This window comes from Triturus cristatus, chromosome 2_2, assembly GCF_964204655.1.
Source record: "Triturus cristatus chromosome 2_2, aTriCri1.1, whole genome shotgun sequence".
Lineage (NCBI taxonomy): Eukaryota > Metazoa > Chordata > Amphibia > Caudata > Salamandridae > Triturus > Triturus cristatus.
Window position 1 is genome coordinate 548,033,455 of NC_140582.1, and position 16,853 is coordinate 548,050,307.

Here is a 16,853-nt window from a genome sequence, read left to right on the forward strand (position 1 = left end):
GTTGTTCCTCAATTGAAAGAGAAGGTTGAGAGTGGATCATCAAGAAAGCTGGATTAGACTCCAAGTGTGATATGTACGGAGTGGGTAATCCTTTTGTTGGATTTTAATGCCCTCACACACCCTTTCAGGTGTCATGTTTCATCATCTGGGCTGCTCCTCGTCAGGCCGGCGGTGCAATGCCCAACGGGCTCCCTTAAAAAGGGGCACTTTGTCGGAGTTCTTTTATCCAACAGCCGTTTGGTGAAGTGCGGGTGTGGGGGCCTGATTGATGTAGATTAGCAAAAAGTGATTTAAAACAGGGTCGAGAGTACCAATATAGGGAATCAATTTTATTCTAGAGGTCTCCTTCCCTGATTAAAAAGGTGTGTTTAACACTCGGTAGAGTTTAATGTCTCTAATTAGAGTGTTTAAAATCAATATAAGTGGTCAACATGTTTCTCGCTTGGAGCTCGTGCACTCGCGATTCGTCAGGACCTATGAATAAAGCTATCTACAAATGGGTGGGGACTGTCTGAATAATTAGTCTCTCAATCACAACAAGTGATGTGATGAAATCATTTATCTAAAATACCTGTCATGGTCTGGTGCTACCTGTAAAGAAGGGAAAGCGGTAGGTTAAACAGATCAAGGTTAAATCAATTGTAATCACAGGTAAACAATAAATGCGTAACCAACAAAGCGGCCGTCGAGGTGATCCGTCTCTGTCAAATTTAAAAGGATCAGTGGTGGTAACTGTTGCAAGAACGTCGAAAACGCTCTGGTTAAGTGGTGTACCAACAAAGTGAACTAAGTGACTATTCACCTGTGTGGAACACATAAAAACATAGCAGCAGAGAAGATCAAAGGACTCACCCTATTCAGTAGACCTGCGGGCCACAACAGTGCTTGGTGGACTCTGCATGAGCCGGGGAACCTCTAAAAGTAGGTCTGAACCAAAAAGTAGTGATGAACTTAATGGTGTGGAACAGGGGAGGGAGGGGGGGATCACAACTCACAACATATAGATGGACGTGAAGACAAGGGGGGGGGGGCATCAGTACAAAATCAATGATAAACAGTTAAAGACCACACTGGTGCACTAGTTCGCAGGTGGTGTGCGGAGGATAAAGTAGAGCCCTTCTGTTAAATGGCTAACGTACAGAATATATATTATGATCTGTTAGAATGACGGTTACAGTGTTGTAGCGCTATTGCACATATATATACCTAACATGGTATTTATTTTACGGGAAGTCCAAGATGTTCACAGGCTGTCAGTAAGCATGAAAAATAAAAATAATAATAATAAAGTAGCCTAACCCACTGCCAATCAAGGGGGAAACAGGAGATTGTGGGGAAAGCTACTCTTTGGTGGCTGACATGTAGTAAATGTATCAGAGTCAGCTGGTCTAATTGCTAGAGTATTGTAGCGTTAACACACATCTCATCACACAACATGATGTTCCCTTTTTAAGAAATCAAATCTGCTTTAACGCTGTTAGTGAGCGTGTGGATTCGAATAAATAACGCTCGCTGACCATTAGGGCGGAAATCGGCAGAAAGGAAAAGCAAAAGGCGTGCGAGTAACCTGCGCAGACGTGAGTGGTAGCTCAACCATCGCGGGTCACGCAGAGTCTACAGTGGGATCAAAAAATGAGAGAGAGGGGGTGGTTAGGATACTCACGTCTTCCCCGCTTACGCCGTGCTTGTAGACCTACCCGAGCCACCAAGTCTGGGAGGTAGCGTCTAGGAGGTGGTGCAGGGGATTTAAACGTCCGGTAGGGTCACGTGATAATGTCACGTGATCGGAACTAGGTAGCGGGTATGTAAAGGTTTATAAAACTACTTAAATCCGCTATAGATGTAACGGTAGTGGGCTGAAGTGAATGGTGGACGTAACATTATCTCGCCCAAGGAAACTAGAAAGAGAGAGATAAGTTAATCACGCTCCGGTATTAGCCGGGTAGTGAAACCGTGTCGGCCATCTTAGGTTGGGAAACCAGATTGAGAAAATTACTATAATTAAGCATGACTGTCAGGTATAGTAATTGATTAAAAACAAAGCGGGTGGAAATAGATGCCTGTATGTAAGGTGACATGGAGAGAGAAAGGTGTCACGGTGCCTCAGAGTGTAATGTCAGGAGGCTGAATGTCCTTGTAAATTATACAGATGTTATTGGACTTGGATGAAACGCAGTGAAAGGACGTCTGTCACAGAAAGTATATTGAGAGATGTAGATTCAGCACTTGAGTGATCCCCATGGGATATCGTCATTCAGCCCAATGATATTAGAAGACAGACGGTGTATCCATCTCTGTTCTTTCTTGAATAAATTAGGTTGAGATGAATGGGGGTTGGCTTCTAGGATAAGCCATTCAACCGAATCTGGTGAGTGTTGTTTTTCTAGGAAATGGGCACTGATCTTAGTATTATGTTTATGGCATCGAAAATTACTGCGATGTTCTGAAATCCGCAATTTTATCGGTCTGGTTGTCATCCCCACATAGTATAAATTGCAGGGGCATTTAATAAGGTATATGCAATTGCTGGTATTGCAGTTTGTGTGTGACCTCAGTTCCCAGACGAAAGTATTGTTGAGGGTGACAGTTTTATGTACGGATGTGAATATGCACGCAGTACACATACCGCATGGATAATGTCCCTTAACTGCTGGTAGTTGCCATAGTGTGCTCTGAGTAGGTTTTGTTTTTGGTCTGGGTCTAGTGCTGACAATCAGGTCCTTAACCCCTTCGCTGCTGCGGACATTCCGCTGCAGCGCTGGGGGGGGCAGGGGGGCAGCGCGGCGGGCCTGTGCTCATGACGGAGCCGCTCCGTCATGAGCCACAGTTGAGCTGTGCTCATGACGGAACGGTTCCGTCATGACTCCGCCCATTTGCGTTGTCGCCCCGCACAGGCGGGGAAACAGCGCCGCGCAGGCGGAGCGGCCGCCGACAGGATTGTCATGACGGAACCGTTCCGTCATGAGCACACGGCAACCGTGGCTCATGACGGAACGGTTCCGTCATGAGCAGGGAAGGGGTTAATATTTTTGGAACGTTTGTACGCGAACCGTGGTGGGTCAAGATTCATAGAACCTGTATTAAGGATGTTCCAGTGTTTCTTTAACACCTTGGTCACTTGGTTGGTGTTAGGTGTAAAAGTTGTGACGCAGGTCAAGATGTCAGAGGTAGTTGTCATGTTTACTCTGGGTTCCAGCAGGGCTTCTCTGTTATTATTTCGGGCCCGTTTTTTGGACTGAATGATGCTCTTCATTGGGTATTGTCTTTCCCTTAGGTTACGGGATAGAGTTTCTGCCTCGTGTTTGAAAGCATCTATACTGCTGCAATTCCTCCTCAATCTGAGAAATTGCCCAAAGGGTAAGTTCTCTTTGAGTGCTCTGGGATGATGGCTGGTGAAATGTAGCAAGCTGTTACGATCTGTGGCTTTTCTATGGAGGGTTGTTGAGAGAACACCCTGGGTCAGTCTAATGGTTAAGTCAAGGAAAGCAATATGAGAAGGAGATGTTGTGATCGTGAAGTTGAGATGGGGATTCAGATGATTAAGCCATGTAAAGAATGCTTCATAGCTTGTAGAATCTCCTGTCCAGAAGATCAAAATGTCATCTATGAAACGTTTCCATAATCGGATATTGTGGCGATATGGATTCGTGTCACAGAAGATATGTACCCCCTCGAACCAGGCCATGTATAAACAGGCCAGGCTCGGAGCAAAGGTGCTCCCCATCGATGTTCCTTGGGTCTGGTGGTATAATTGACCTTTGAATTCAAAAAAGTTCTCTGTAAGAGCTAAGGTGGCACACTCAATAATAAAGGACAGTGGAGTTGGTGATTCCCAAGGGTCGCGTCCCAGTACCTCCTCAACAACATCAATGGTCGCTTGTTGCGGGATGTTCGTATAAAGGGCTTCAACATCAAGGGTGATGAGGAAGCTGATGTTGTGGGTATCGTGGGTTTGCTCTAGTATGCGTAGTACGTCAGTTGTGTCTTGTACGTATGACGGTGTACGCTTAACCAAAGGTTGCAGGAAATGATCGCAAAATTGCGACAAAGGTTCGAGGATTGAGTCAATGCCCGATACTATGGGGCGTCCAGGCACCGGAGTGACCCCCTTATGAATCTTTGGTAGAATGTAGAAATAGGGGGTCCTCGGTTCTTTTTTGATTAGAAAGGAGGCCTCCTTCTCACTTAGCCAGCCTTGACTCTCCGCTGAATCAATTAAACCAGTGATAGTCTTTCTAAGGCGTTCAGTAGGGTTACTGGAAATGGGAGTGTAGTATTGTCTGTTACCCAGTTGTCTCAAGCACTCAGTGTCATAGTCAACTGTAGTCATTATGACGGTGGCACCGCCTTTATCGGCCTGTTTTATGGTAATAGTAGGATCATTGGCCAAAGATGTAATAGCAAGTCTCTCTGCTTTACTGAGATTATCGAACCGTCTCTGTCCAGAAATCATTGTGATGTCTTTTAGTACTGCCTGTTCATAAGTCAGTACTTCATTAGGTACCATCCCTGCATGGGGAGTAAAGGTCGAGGGATTGTGTAGGCCTGAATCATTGTCAGGTATGTAGTCTTTCCCCTCAAAGAAAAATCTCAACCGGATCTTGCGGAAGAATTGGTGTAATTCGCAAGTTTGGGTAAAGAGATCTACTTTGGGGGTGGGAACGAATCCTAATCCTTTCTGAAGGACATTATCCTCCATTGCTGTCAGTTGTCGAGATGATAAGTTGACAACTAAATTTGTTTTCTGTTGGTGTGACTCCTGGTCTCCATTCCCCGTTGAGGTGGTTCTTCCCATTGTACTCTTTTCTCTTGTGGGGCCCCTCTTCTTCGCCCTCGCCCTCTGCCCCAACCTCTGCCTAAAAAAGGTGGGGGTTGGTTCATGCCCTGAGGTACGAACTGAGGTAGGCCATGAGGGCCAAATTGAGGGGGTCCCTGGGGGTACATTGGATATTGCCAGAAAGCAGGTCCCTGATAAGGTGTTGGGGGAAAGAAGTTATATCCCCGTCTGCCTTTCTTCCCTCTAGACTGAGTAGGTCTCATGTTCTCAGTGCTAGAGTCACTATTGGTGGAGGATCCTCTCCTTGAGGAGTCCGAATCGATATCTGATGGATAGTTGGTGTTTGGCGGGACATAATCCTCCTTGAGATAGGGATATACTTTCTCCTTATTGAAGCGTTTAATATCTTTTTGTAGCTTCGCAACTGTTTGTTTCATTAGAAATTCTCTGTGTTCGGCTATCTCGTTGTTGAGTTCAGTTAGTTTAGATTTGTACTGGGCACCGGGATTACTTTGTTTGAGACTACTTTCGATAGCCTGAATGCGTGAAAGTAGTTCATCTGCCAGTCTCTTGGCAGTATTCACAATTAGGATCAACAAGTCCCTGGTGCACTTCCATGATATCTGGGACCATTCAATTTTAAATTGGCCATCTTCCCAGAAAATTCTGGGGAAGTTCTTTACTATGAGGCCGTTGGGAGAAATATTGGCCCTGAAGTACTCTGTCATGAGGGCACCGTGTAGGGTGATACGTACCCATTCTCTTTTCATGTCTGAAAGTGATTGCCACTCAGCTGATTGACTGCCTGTGGCCAGTTCGTGGTCGAGGCCAAGTATGGAGGGGGTCCGGAGAATCTCTGCTGCTTGATCATCACCATAGCTCAAGCCCTGTCCCTCCATGGCTGGATGGGTAGGGTGGAGCCAGGGATATAAAACCAGTTATATGATAGATAACTGTTGGGTCTCGCAAGAAGTCGAGAGGAAATCGGATAAGTACGGGGGATAGAACAAATCTCACCCACCAATTTAGAAAATCCCACGGGGGTTTAGGCCGTGCAAAGCATTGGTTTCAAAACAAGGGGGATGGAGAAGGGGGGCTTTTTCTGCTCAAAATGGAGCAGGAGGTCCAAACAGGTAGGTTGCCCCAACAGCTAGACTACCAAGAGGAGTGTTACCTGTTGTTCCTCAATTGAAAGAGAAGGTTGAGAGTGGATCATCAAGAAAGCTGGATTAGACTCCAAGTGTGATATGTACGGAGTGGGTAATCCTTTTGTTGGATTTTAATGCCCTCACACACCCTTTCAGGTGTCATGCTTCATCATCTGGGCTGCTCCTCGTCGGGCCGGCGGTGCAATGCCCAACGGGCTCCCTTAAAAAGGGGCACTTTGTCGGAGTTCTTTTATCCAACAGCCGTTTGGTGAAGTGCGGGTGTGGGGGCCTGATTGATGTAGATTAGCAAAAAGTGATTTAAAACAGGGTCGAGAGTACCAATATAGGGAATCAATTTTATTCTAGAGGTCTCCTTCCCTGATTAAAAAGGTGTGTTTAACACTCGGTAGAGTTTAATGTCTCTAATTAGAGTGTTTAAAATCAATATAAGTGGTCAACATGTTTCTCGCTTGGAGCTCGTGCACTCGCGATTCGTCAGGACCTATGAATAAAGCTATCTACAAATGGGTGGGGACTGTCTGAATAATTAGTCTCTCAATCACAACAAGTGATGTGATGAAATCATTTATCTAAAATACCTGTCATGGTCTGGTGCTACCTGTAAAGAAGGGAAAGCGGTAGGTTAAACAGATCAAGGTTAAATCAATTGTAATCACAGGTAAACAATAAATGCGTAACCAACAAAGCGGCCGTCGAGGTGATCCGTCTCTGTCAAATTTAAAAGGATCAGTGGTGGTAACTGTTGCAAGAACGTCGAAAACGCTCTGGTTAAGTGGTGTACCAACAAAGTGAACTAAGTGACTATTCACCTGTGTGGAACACATAAAAACATAGCAGCAGAGAAGATCAAAGGACTCACCCTATTCAGTAGACCTGCGGGCCACAACAGTGCTTGGTGGAAACAATAAAGTCACATTAGAACCACAATGGGGTGATGTTCAATCTTTCAAAACAATCATGCTGCAGTTTCGCCACTTCGTGAAGAAGACTACCTCCCTTTACGGTGACGTCAGGTTGGCCTCACCTCGGGAACGCTGCGCTCACAGCGGGGCTTCTTCCGCAACGGGAGCTGGCCGCTTTAATCCAAACAAACAAGAGTTGCCCCTTATGGAAGAGCCACACCAGGTAGGTTTGATTCCTTCTTTATTTAATCACGAATGCTGCACACAGATGTGAAAAGTCGTCATCAGAATATTACTGCCATTCACTGCCAGACGCGTTTCAAGTCTCTTGACCCTTCTTCAATGGCAACGGTAAATTTTGTACCACAGGACAGGTAACGTGCAGCTACATTATATTTACTCAGACCGCCCCAGTGGGCGTGGCCACTTCTCAGGCCTTCTGGTCTTCGTAGTTGCACACAATAACCTCAAGTGAGTCCGTCCTGTGGTGCAAACAATAAAGTCACATTAGAACCACAGTGGGGTGATATTCAATCTTTAAAAACAATCATGCTGCAGTTTCGCCCCTTCGTGAAGAAGACTACCTCCCTTTACGGTGACGTCAGGTTGGCCTCACCTCGGGAACGCTGCGCTCACAGCGGGGCTTCTTCCACGACCGGAGCTGGCCGCTTTAATCCAAACAAACAAGAGTTGCCCCTTATGGAAGAGACACACCAGGTAGGTTTGATTCCTTCTTTATTTAATCATGAAGGCTGCACACAGATGTGAAAAGACGTCATCAGAATATTACTGCCATTCACTGCCAGACGCGTTTCAAGTCTCTTCACCCTTCTTCAATGGCAACGGCAAATTCTGTACCACAGGACCTTTAAAGTGCAGCTACATTATATTCACTCAGACCGCCCCAGTGGGCGTGGCCACTTCTCAGGCCTTCTGGTCCTCGTAGTTGTACACAATAACCTCAAGTGAGTCCGTCCTGTGGTGCAAAAAATAAAGTCACATTAGAACCACAATGGGGTGATGTTCAATCTTTAAAAACAATCATGCTGCAGTTTTGCCCCTTTGTGAAGAAGACTACCTCCCTTTACGGTGAACTCAGGTTGGCCTCACCTCGGGAACGCTGTGCTCGCAGCGGGGCTTCTTCCGCAACCGGAGCTGGCCGCTTTAATCCAAACAAACAAGAGTTGCCCCTTATGGAAGAGCCACACCAGGTAGGTTCGATTCCTTCTTTATTTAATCACGAAGGCTGCACACAGATGTGAAAAGACGTCATCAGAATATTACTGCCATTCACTGCCAGACGCATTTCATGTCTCTTGACCCTTCTTCAATGGCAACGGCAAATTCTGTACCACAGGACCGGTAAAGTGCAGCTACATTATATTCACTCAGACCGCCCCAGTGGGCGTGGCCACTTCTCAGGCCTTCTGGTCTTTGTAGTTGCACACAATAACCTCAAGTTAGTTCGTCGTGTGGTACAAGCAATAAAGTGGATATATATATATATATCCACCAACAACATTTCATATTTCATAGCGTGCTCCGGCGAAGCTCTCAATTTAAATTCTTTTTTTAGAATGGTCCAAGTAATCATGCTCTCTCAGGATATTTCCAGTGACAAAAGATTTATTAGCAGTTATGCGTTTTGGGGAACACCGTCCCCTTGCTCACACACCTAACGCGTAACTGGTAATAAATCCTTTGTTATTGGAAATATCCTAATAGAGCGTGATTACTTGGACCGTTCTAAAAAAAAAAATTCCCGGTGAGCTTCGCCGGAGTACTCTCCATCCACCACGGGCCAAATGGGGTGGAAGAAGCAGCACGAGTAACTATATATATATATATATATATATATATATATATATATATATATATATATATATATATATATATATATATATTCACTGAAAAAACCATAGGTTTCACACATGTTATAGTTAGCTGTACATTTTACTGATAAAAAACCAATGAAATTCCCCCGTTATAGTTACTGTAGGCAACTATAACTCACGCGACCGTAATCCTCTGCTGATGCTAATACTGTATTTAGACACTTATTTGCCCATGTCTTCTTCCATTAAATTTTAGCTATACATATATCACAAATATTTTTTTTTCATAAAGACACATATGTCATCAGCAGAGGATTACGGTCGCGTGAGTTATAGTTGCCTACAGTAACTATAACGGGGGAATTTCATTGGTTTTTTATCAGTAAAATGTACAGCTAACTATAACATGTGTGAAACCTATGGTTTTTTCAGTGAATTTGCAAGGTTTTTTTAATGGCAATTCCTAACTATAACGTGTGTGAAACCTATGGTTTTTTCAGTGAATTTGTACGGTTTTTTAAATGCTAACTTACTTTACGCCATTCGTGGCGTGCGCGCCCAGTTAACGCAGTTCGTTCCGTGCGCGCACGGTGCGCTTCGCGCACCGTGCCCGCACAGTGAGCACGCGGTGCGCTTCGCGCACCGCGCGCCCACTTTACGAAGTTAGTGCCATGCACGCACGGTGGTCACGCGGTGCGCTGCGCGCACCGCGTGCCCACATTATGCAGGATGGGCCATGTACGCACGATGCGCTTCGCGCACCGTGCGCACATGGGGGACATATTATGCGCATCGTTGTGAAATGTTTTGTTTATTATTTTCATTATACTTATAAGCCCGTATATCACTGCTGGGTGATTATTATCTTAATATACTGCCCCTTTAGACATTTTTGGGCTTCTTTTATGCTGCCCCACTCAGAGTGCGAGAGATAAAATGGCGGCCACCGCTTCCTGGTTTCGGCCGATTCGAATGTTTACTAAGATCTAAGAGCCAATCAGAATCGCGCTCGCGCACGTCACCGTACGCGTACGGTAAGCGCACCGTAAGCTGGCTCAGATATATATATTGATTTAAAGGCTATTTTCTCAGAATCTACTGAACAGATTTACACCAAACCTACAAAAGGCACTTCCTTGACCTGAGGACTACCTCTCTGCCAAATTTCAAGTAATTCTGTTCAGCCGTTCGGGCTGTAGCTGTGTCTAAAGGTCCTATGGAAAACTGCATGGGAAAAACGCGTTTTGGGACCCCCCTTTTATCTCAGCCCCCGCTTGACGAATCCCCCCGAGACTTTCAGGGTAGGAGCGGAGCGTAGCGCCCCACCTATTTTGAAAAATTCGCGAGGATTCATTGACCGGCGCAAAAGTTATTCAAAATAGAATGTTGCGGATTTCCTATGGAAACGTGGTCCTAACTATAACTACCTACTGGCGACCGCCAGTAGGTAATATATATATATATATATATATATATATATATTATTAACAAATAATGATATTTTGTATATATTTTATGATATTAGTGTAAAATGATTTGTTCCAATATCTTTGTCATTTACATTTATAAGTATGGAAAAACTATATTTTTGTGACCGATATTTGACACAATATATCTTTATTACGATATTTAGGTTTTTGATATTTTGTTAGTGAACTGTCCAGCATGTGTTCACTTTAGCATGATATTTAATTTGTCCACTGATGGTGGCAAAAATTCTACCAGCTGTGTCAAGCATTGGCTTGTTTTTGCACCCAAGGTCTTTCCTCAAAGTGCCTACTCTTTGGTGAAGAAACTGTTGCAAACATGATAGAGAAAACAAGCAGGCAGCAGGTATGATTCTAAGCCATACACCAGGCCCTTATTACTACATAGCCATTCACTGTGCTTCACAAGTATTTCTACTTGTTTACAACATCAATGGTATTTAAATGAAAATGACAACATTTAAAGGTGCACCTAGTGTGAATTAGAGTGACCGAGATTCGAAGTTAGCGAACATCGCAGGTGTGGCAATGAAAGTGTATGATGAAAAGTTCTATTTCTTCAGTGTGCGCTTTAGCAAATAGCTGGGCACACGTATTACATTTGTAAGCTGGTGGTGAGTTCCCTTAATTTAAAGTCTCGTGGTGTTATCCAGGCTCAGTGCCTTGTAGGTTTCAATCTGCTGCACAAGGTAAACGCGCCGGCCCCCGCAGGGCAGATTGCTCTGTATGCTTTACCGCGGGTGGCAGATCAATGAACTTCATTAGTTAAACAAAAGGCGGAGACACTGATCTCTAAAATGAGATAAGAATACTTTCAAATATTTGCTCGATGTTTTGTAACTAAACCAGGGCAGATCAATGCCCATTCAGATTTTGTCCGTAAACGCTCATGTCTCCAAGGGCATGAAGGGGCATTCTGTACAGAAATGTGGCCCTTCCGGTGGAATGGAACAGGGGCGCTTCAGTTTTCTGATGAGTGATTTTCTCAGGTAACTGGAGAGTGACACATATTTACTGCTGGTTGTGCTGAAATGTGAAGCAACTTTTCATTAACTGGAGTACAAGGTTTGCGCCTCCTGAAATGTAAACCATTCCAGGTTCTACTCCACTGTGGATCTGAGGTCTCTTGTAAAAGATTAATAAAAGGAATGGGCTAAGTTGGAACTGATCACTGACTTGTGAGCTTTGGCCAGTGTAGGAACATATGGGAGAAATGTATATTCGATGTGTTTTTAAAACACAGGATTAATAGGAAAGAATCATACATGCCCCAGACTTTTTTATTGGAAGAGGGGTGTGGCTGGATGGCTCTATTGTTGTTGCACTTAAGTCGCTGCAAAATCAGCTGCATCCAAGGAAGTCTTTCTTCTCACTCTTCATGATTAATTTGCTTTGAAAGTATGTAGAGAATATTTGCCTAAGGCAACCTTTGCACAGTCCCAATCAGCTGGTACTGCCTTATAAATCTGAATGTTGCCATGTTACGGATGGGCTCAATCTAACAAACTTTGTCTTAGGCTTCAAATAAGAACCCCACCACCTGCTAGTGTTCAGGAAGTCTCTAAACACCGGTACCTCGTCGCCGTCCTCTTCGTCTCTTCCTGCTTCTGTTTCAGGTGCACGTCTTCCCCACTTCAGTCTCGAAGAACCTCAATCTTGCTACAGTCCAACAAGACCGCAATCCCTGAAATGGGCCTCTGTCATGGTGCACACACATGATCCGTGTTCAACCACGATATCAAAAATCATAGTGAAAGATCCAAACATACTTGCTTGGAGCCCTCAGAGCAGGGGTGCATATCAGTCACCATGCGAGTGGCGTAGCAAGTGGGGGCAGTCTGCACCAGACAGCACGAGTTTTGGGGCTGCGGCCTCCTCCCTTCATACCTGCCGTCTTGGGGACAGCAATCGCCCTCCCTCGCTTTAAATTGCAGCTGTCGCAGGGCGGCAATCAGTGCCGAATCTCACCAGCCCCCCCCCCCCCGGTCTTAGGGCTAGCTACGACACTGCACCATGCAAAGGACTTTTCTGCCCCAACACCACACACATAGATATGCAGGAAATACATGAACACAGACCAACAACAATGTTGGAGATGACCATCTTTTACATGGTATTCCTTCAGATTGCTGAACCTGTTTTAGTTGGTCATAGTGCTCTCTCTGTGATTTATTCCTGCTCACCAATGGTAAGGTACTTGTGCTCTTAATTAGCATTTGGTAAATCTGTACCTAGGACATGCAAATTAAATACTACTAGTGGACTGCAGCACACTCATTATGCCACCTACTAATGTAGCACTATAAATCATGTCTTCAGGCGTACCACTGCAGCCTGGCTGAACAGTTTTAAACTGCCATTTTGGCCTGGCAAAATAAACCTTTTGTAGGCCTAACCCTACAATTGTAATACTTATAATTCACCCCTAAAGTAGGTCTTTAAAAGCCCATAGGGCAGGGTGTAAGATATTTCTTGAAAAATGGGTTCTACCCACTTTGTAAGCCCGTATTTTTTAAGTTTTTTGATCACCCGATTTTGGACTTTTTTACTGTGGGTGAGCCTCACTGCATGTGTCTCACCCATTGTAATCACACAGTAAACAGACTGTGCGTATTTAACACCAGTGCCTGCCTTTTAGATTAGAATCCCTGCAATGCTGATAGGGTAAGGGGCCCTTGGTTGGTTCCCTCTAACTTTTTTCCACTGTGTGCGTCTCTATAAGGTCTCTGTGCACTGTTGCCAGGGGTACGTGTGCCAAGAAACTGACCATTCACCTGAGTGTGGTGCTCAGCTACCAAAATCAGCTTTTGCCTTTCCAAACTTTTGTTTTACAAACACTTCTCCATGCCATAAGGTATGATGGCAATGTTGTGACATAGCGACACACCCCTAGGACATGGTCTATTAAACAGCACCTACCTAGTGAAAACAACAGGAATCAGAAGGTTGAACCTTTATGAAATGTTACCGAATACTCTCAATTAGAGTGCTGTACCATTACATAACATTTACCATTTGATGCACATGCTATTTATAAATGTACTTCTTCCCCTGCCAAGAGGCAGGGTGACAAATGTTCATATTCAAGCCACACATGGACTGTGGAAGGGGCCGCGGGGTAGTTCAGACAAGTCTTGTGCTAATCCTAGATACGTTGCATGTTTACTTCTCACCCGGTCCTTGCCATTCTTCCATTTCTGCTAAACTTGATCTAGTTCTACTTTCCCATTTAAGAGATAGGCCTATGTCCTCATCAGCATATCTTGGCAATTCTCCTCTAGTCTGTTTCTTAATTTGGACTTGATTGAGTTCATGAGACTACATCCTCATTCACTGAATGTATGACGGAAGTCCTCATGCGTTTTTCATGCATGCATCAGGAACTCCGTCATTTGAATAAATGCATCATAAGCACGCATTTGTTCTGCGCACAAGTTGTTTCAACGACTTTCTTCAAGGGGGCGCAGGATATTGGAATAGTTAAATTTACTATTCCATCTCCAGTCTGCGCAACAGTAGGGAAGGTGTTAAATTTGAATTCCAATACCACTTCACCATTGCAGCCCCTAAAGCTAGTCATTGTAACAACTTACGTGCAGAACTAATTTGCTGCTAAAAACGCATTTGTTCTGTTGGTGGTGCTGTGAAGGCACAGCGTGATTCTGGCTTCGTCCTAAAGGACGTTTACCTGTATACTATCTGCACTTAAATGCTGAAATGTTCAACAGGCATCACATTATACTGCGCAGTGTTAAGCTGAGTGAAATTCGCCCGGTCTAGAAAGGTCCTACACAACCCACCTATTACATGTTCTGCCACTACATACTTATAATCTCTGTATTGCTGAACAACATCAATAGGTGTTTCCCAATCCCCCAGGATTTAGACTTTATACTTTTCAACAAGTATTTGTATGTTCTCAGTCCAAACAAAACTGTGATTGTGTTGCTACTGCATGGAAATCAAAGTTTGTTAATTCCTTCAATTCATCATCAGGGATAATTTTTGGGATTTGCTTTCAAAGAAGCTGAACAAAATAGAAAAATTGGCTTTCTGTCATACTCCTGGTCTTCTCAGTACAAAGCCATCAGATCTTTTAGTGTATTCAATCAATCAATCAATTATTTGTAGAGCACACTAATCACCCATGAGGGTCTCAAGGCGGTAAGCGGGGGATGGGGGTGCAGCTACTGCTCGAACAGCCAGGTCTTGAGAAGTCTACTGAAGGTCAGCAGGTGCTGGGTCTGTCGCAGTTTTGTGGGGAGGGTGTTCCATGTCTTGGCAGCGAAGTAGGAGAAGGATCTGCCGCCGGTGGAGGTCCTGTGGATGCGTGGGACAGTGGCGAGGGTGAGGTCGGCGGAGCGGAGCTGGCGGTTCGGGGTGTAGAAGGTGAGACGCTTGTTGAGGTATGCTGGTCCGGCGTTGTGTAGTTCTTCGTGGGCGTGGGTGAGGAGCTTGAAGGTGATCCTCTTCTTGACTGGGAGCCAGTGCAGTGATGTGGGTGTGGCGAGGAATGTCGAGGATGAGGCGTGCGGAAGCATTTTGTATGTGTTGGAGCCTCTTATGGAGTTTGATCGTGGTCCCTGCGTAGATGGCGTTGCTGTAGTCCAGTCCGCTGCTGACGAGGGCCTGTGTGGCTTTCCTTTTGGTTCCGGTGGGGATCTATCTGTAGAGGGTGTTGAAGCATGAGGAGGAGACGGCATTGACTTGCTGGGTCATTGAGAGCGATGAGTCCAGGATGAACCCCAGGTTGCGTGCGTGGTCGTGGGTGTGGGTGTGCGTGCGGCTCCCGGCCACCAAGAGTCGTCCCAGGCGGAGGGAGTGGATCTGAGGATGAGGACCTCAGTCTTGTTTGAGTTAAGTTTTAGGCGGATGGTCTGCATCCAGCTGGTGACGGTCTTCATTCCTTCGTGGAGGTTGGTTTTGGCGGTGGCGGGGTTTCTGGTGAGTGAGAGTTGCTTTAGAAGACTGTGTCGCCTAAGTACTGTTCCTTGATTTGAACAATTTTTTGCTCCTGCATATTGTACAGCTTCAACATTGATCAAAGAGCTTTTCCGAAACAGCTTGAGCAAAAATACAAGTCCCCTAAGAATGCCCTTAGTGCTCCAAGGAAAATATGGCAATTTGAGTCTGATAACGTTTTGTAGCAATATTTAGCAAATAGATCATTCTGCTCAACTTTCCCATGCTCGGAGTATTTAAGAGCAACCTCATAATTATGCATGAGTGCACTAACAGCAAAATGCCATGAAAGCCATTGCAATTCATTCCGTGGCTGAAAGGAGACCGCTTCATATTTAGTTAACAAAGCAATTTTGTCCTTCTTGGAGTTCCTTACAGGAGACCAGGAGGACACAGTGTACACAGTCCTCAATAAATTCTTCATTCCCTTGATCATCTGTACCTTTTTCCATGCAACTCCCAAATCTTCTTGGTGCACAACACAGTGCTGCTCAACTAGATGTAGAATGACTTGTTTAAAGTGTGCAGCAACACCATTGCTCTTTCCCAGCATCACTGATGCACCATCTGACATAAACATGACATTTCATAAGGTTTAGTTGATTGGAAATGTAAAAGTCTTTCACAGCTGTAGTTATAGCCTTAGCATTATGTGTGCTCAGCTTTACATTTTCCCCATACACTGTTTTGCTCTCTGTTGATGTTACACATTGGAACTTGAAGTAAAGAATGAGCATTTGTGTAACTGAAATATCTGTGCTCTCATCAATTATCAATGTGTGATGCTGAGCACTGCGAAGTTCTGCCATGGGTTCAGAGTGTAAAACTCAAAGGCATAGTTCTTGCTCCTCCAAGCCGTTTCTTTCTTCACATACAATGCTAGTTCGTCATGAATACTTGTAACAGACAACATTGAATGGCTCATCTTGAATGCCAGCAACACGTTGTTAATGGAGTAGCATAACTTTGGCTCCATCACTTTACATCTGATTAGGCCACATATATATTTACATTTGGCCCTATGTTCTTGTGTGTTGCAATGATACCAATGAGATGATACGGTGCACTAAAGGAATGGAAAGTGCATTCATTTTCTGTTTTTTTATACATGTTTGTGTATATTAATGTTTTTTCCTTTTCGGAAACATCCGGATTGCTGATATTAATCTTCTATAGGTTTAGATTGTAGGTTAGTGCACTAAAATGCATTGAATATAGTGCATTTGTCAGTGGACCTCTGACTCCTTCTCTCGCTACGCTCCACATTCTGCTTTCTTCCCCTTCATCCTCTCCTTCTGCTCCGTGTCACCCCCTAGCTTCTTTACCCCACAGTCTTTTCATCACTTTTTCTATGCTTTCTGCTCCATTTCACCCTTTATTCTTTTTGCACTTTTTCTCTTTATTTAACTTTATCTCACTCTTGTGGCCTCCTTTACCCCGTTTTTCCCGCCGCTGCTGCCCCCGCGGCTCCTCCTCCCAGTGCAACCAGCCCATTCCAGTTCCTCTCCCTGCTCCCGCCTCCCAGCTGTCCAGCCCTCCCCGACCCCTACTTAATGGCGGCTGCTGCCGGGACAGGCGAGCAAGACCACTGACTCATTGTCAGTGAAACTGCTCTCCCACCCTTGCAGCTACACCATTAAGTGAGGCCCTCTGTGAGCCCCTGCACTCCCGTAGTACTGGTGTTTGAGGCCCTCCTTCACCCGCAGGTTATACCTGCGCCT

General features: G+C 44.8%; 1 long non-coding RNA gene across 1 annotated transcript in view; it reads right to left on the minus strand.

Moving 5' to 3' along the window:
* Positions 1-6,855: 6,855 nt before the first annotated feature.
* LOC146862494 (uncharacterized) overlaps positions 6,856-16,853 on the minus strand; it is a 37,863-nt gene continuing 27,865 nt past the window's right edge. Inside the window, exons 3-4 of the long non-coding RNA XR_014978466.1 lie at positions 7,959-8,094; positions 6,856-7,824 (exon numbers count right to left, since the gene is read on the minus strand). This is a non-coding gene — a long non-coding RNA (uncharacterized LOC146862494). The remainder of the gene's footprint in view (positions 7,825-7,958; positions 8,095-16,853) is intronic.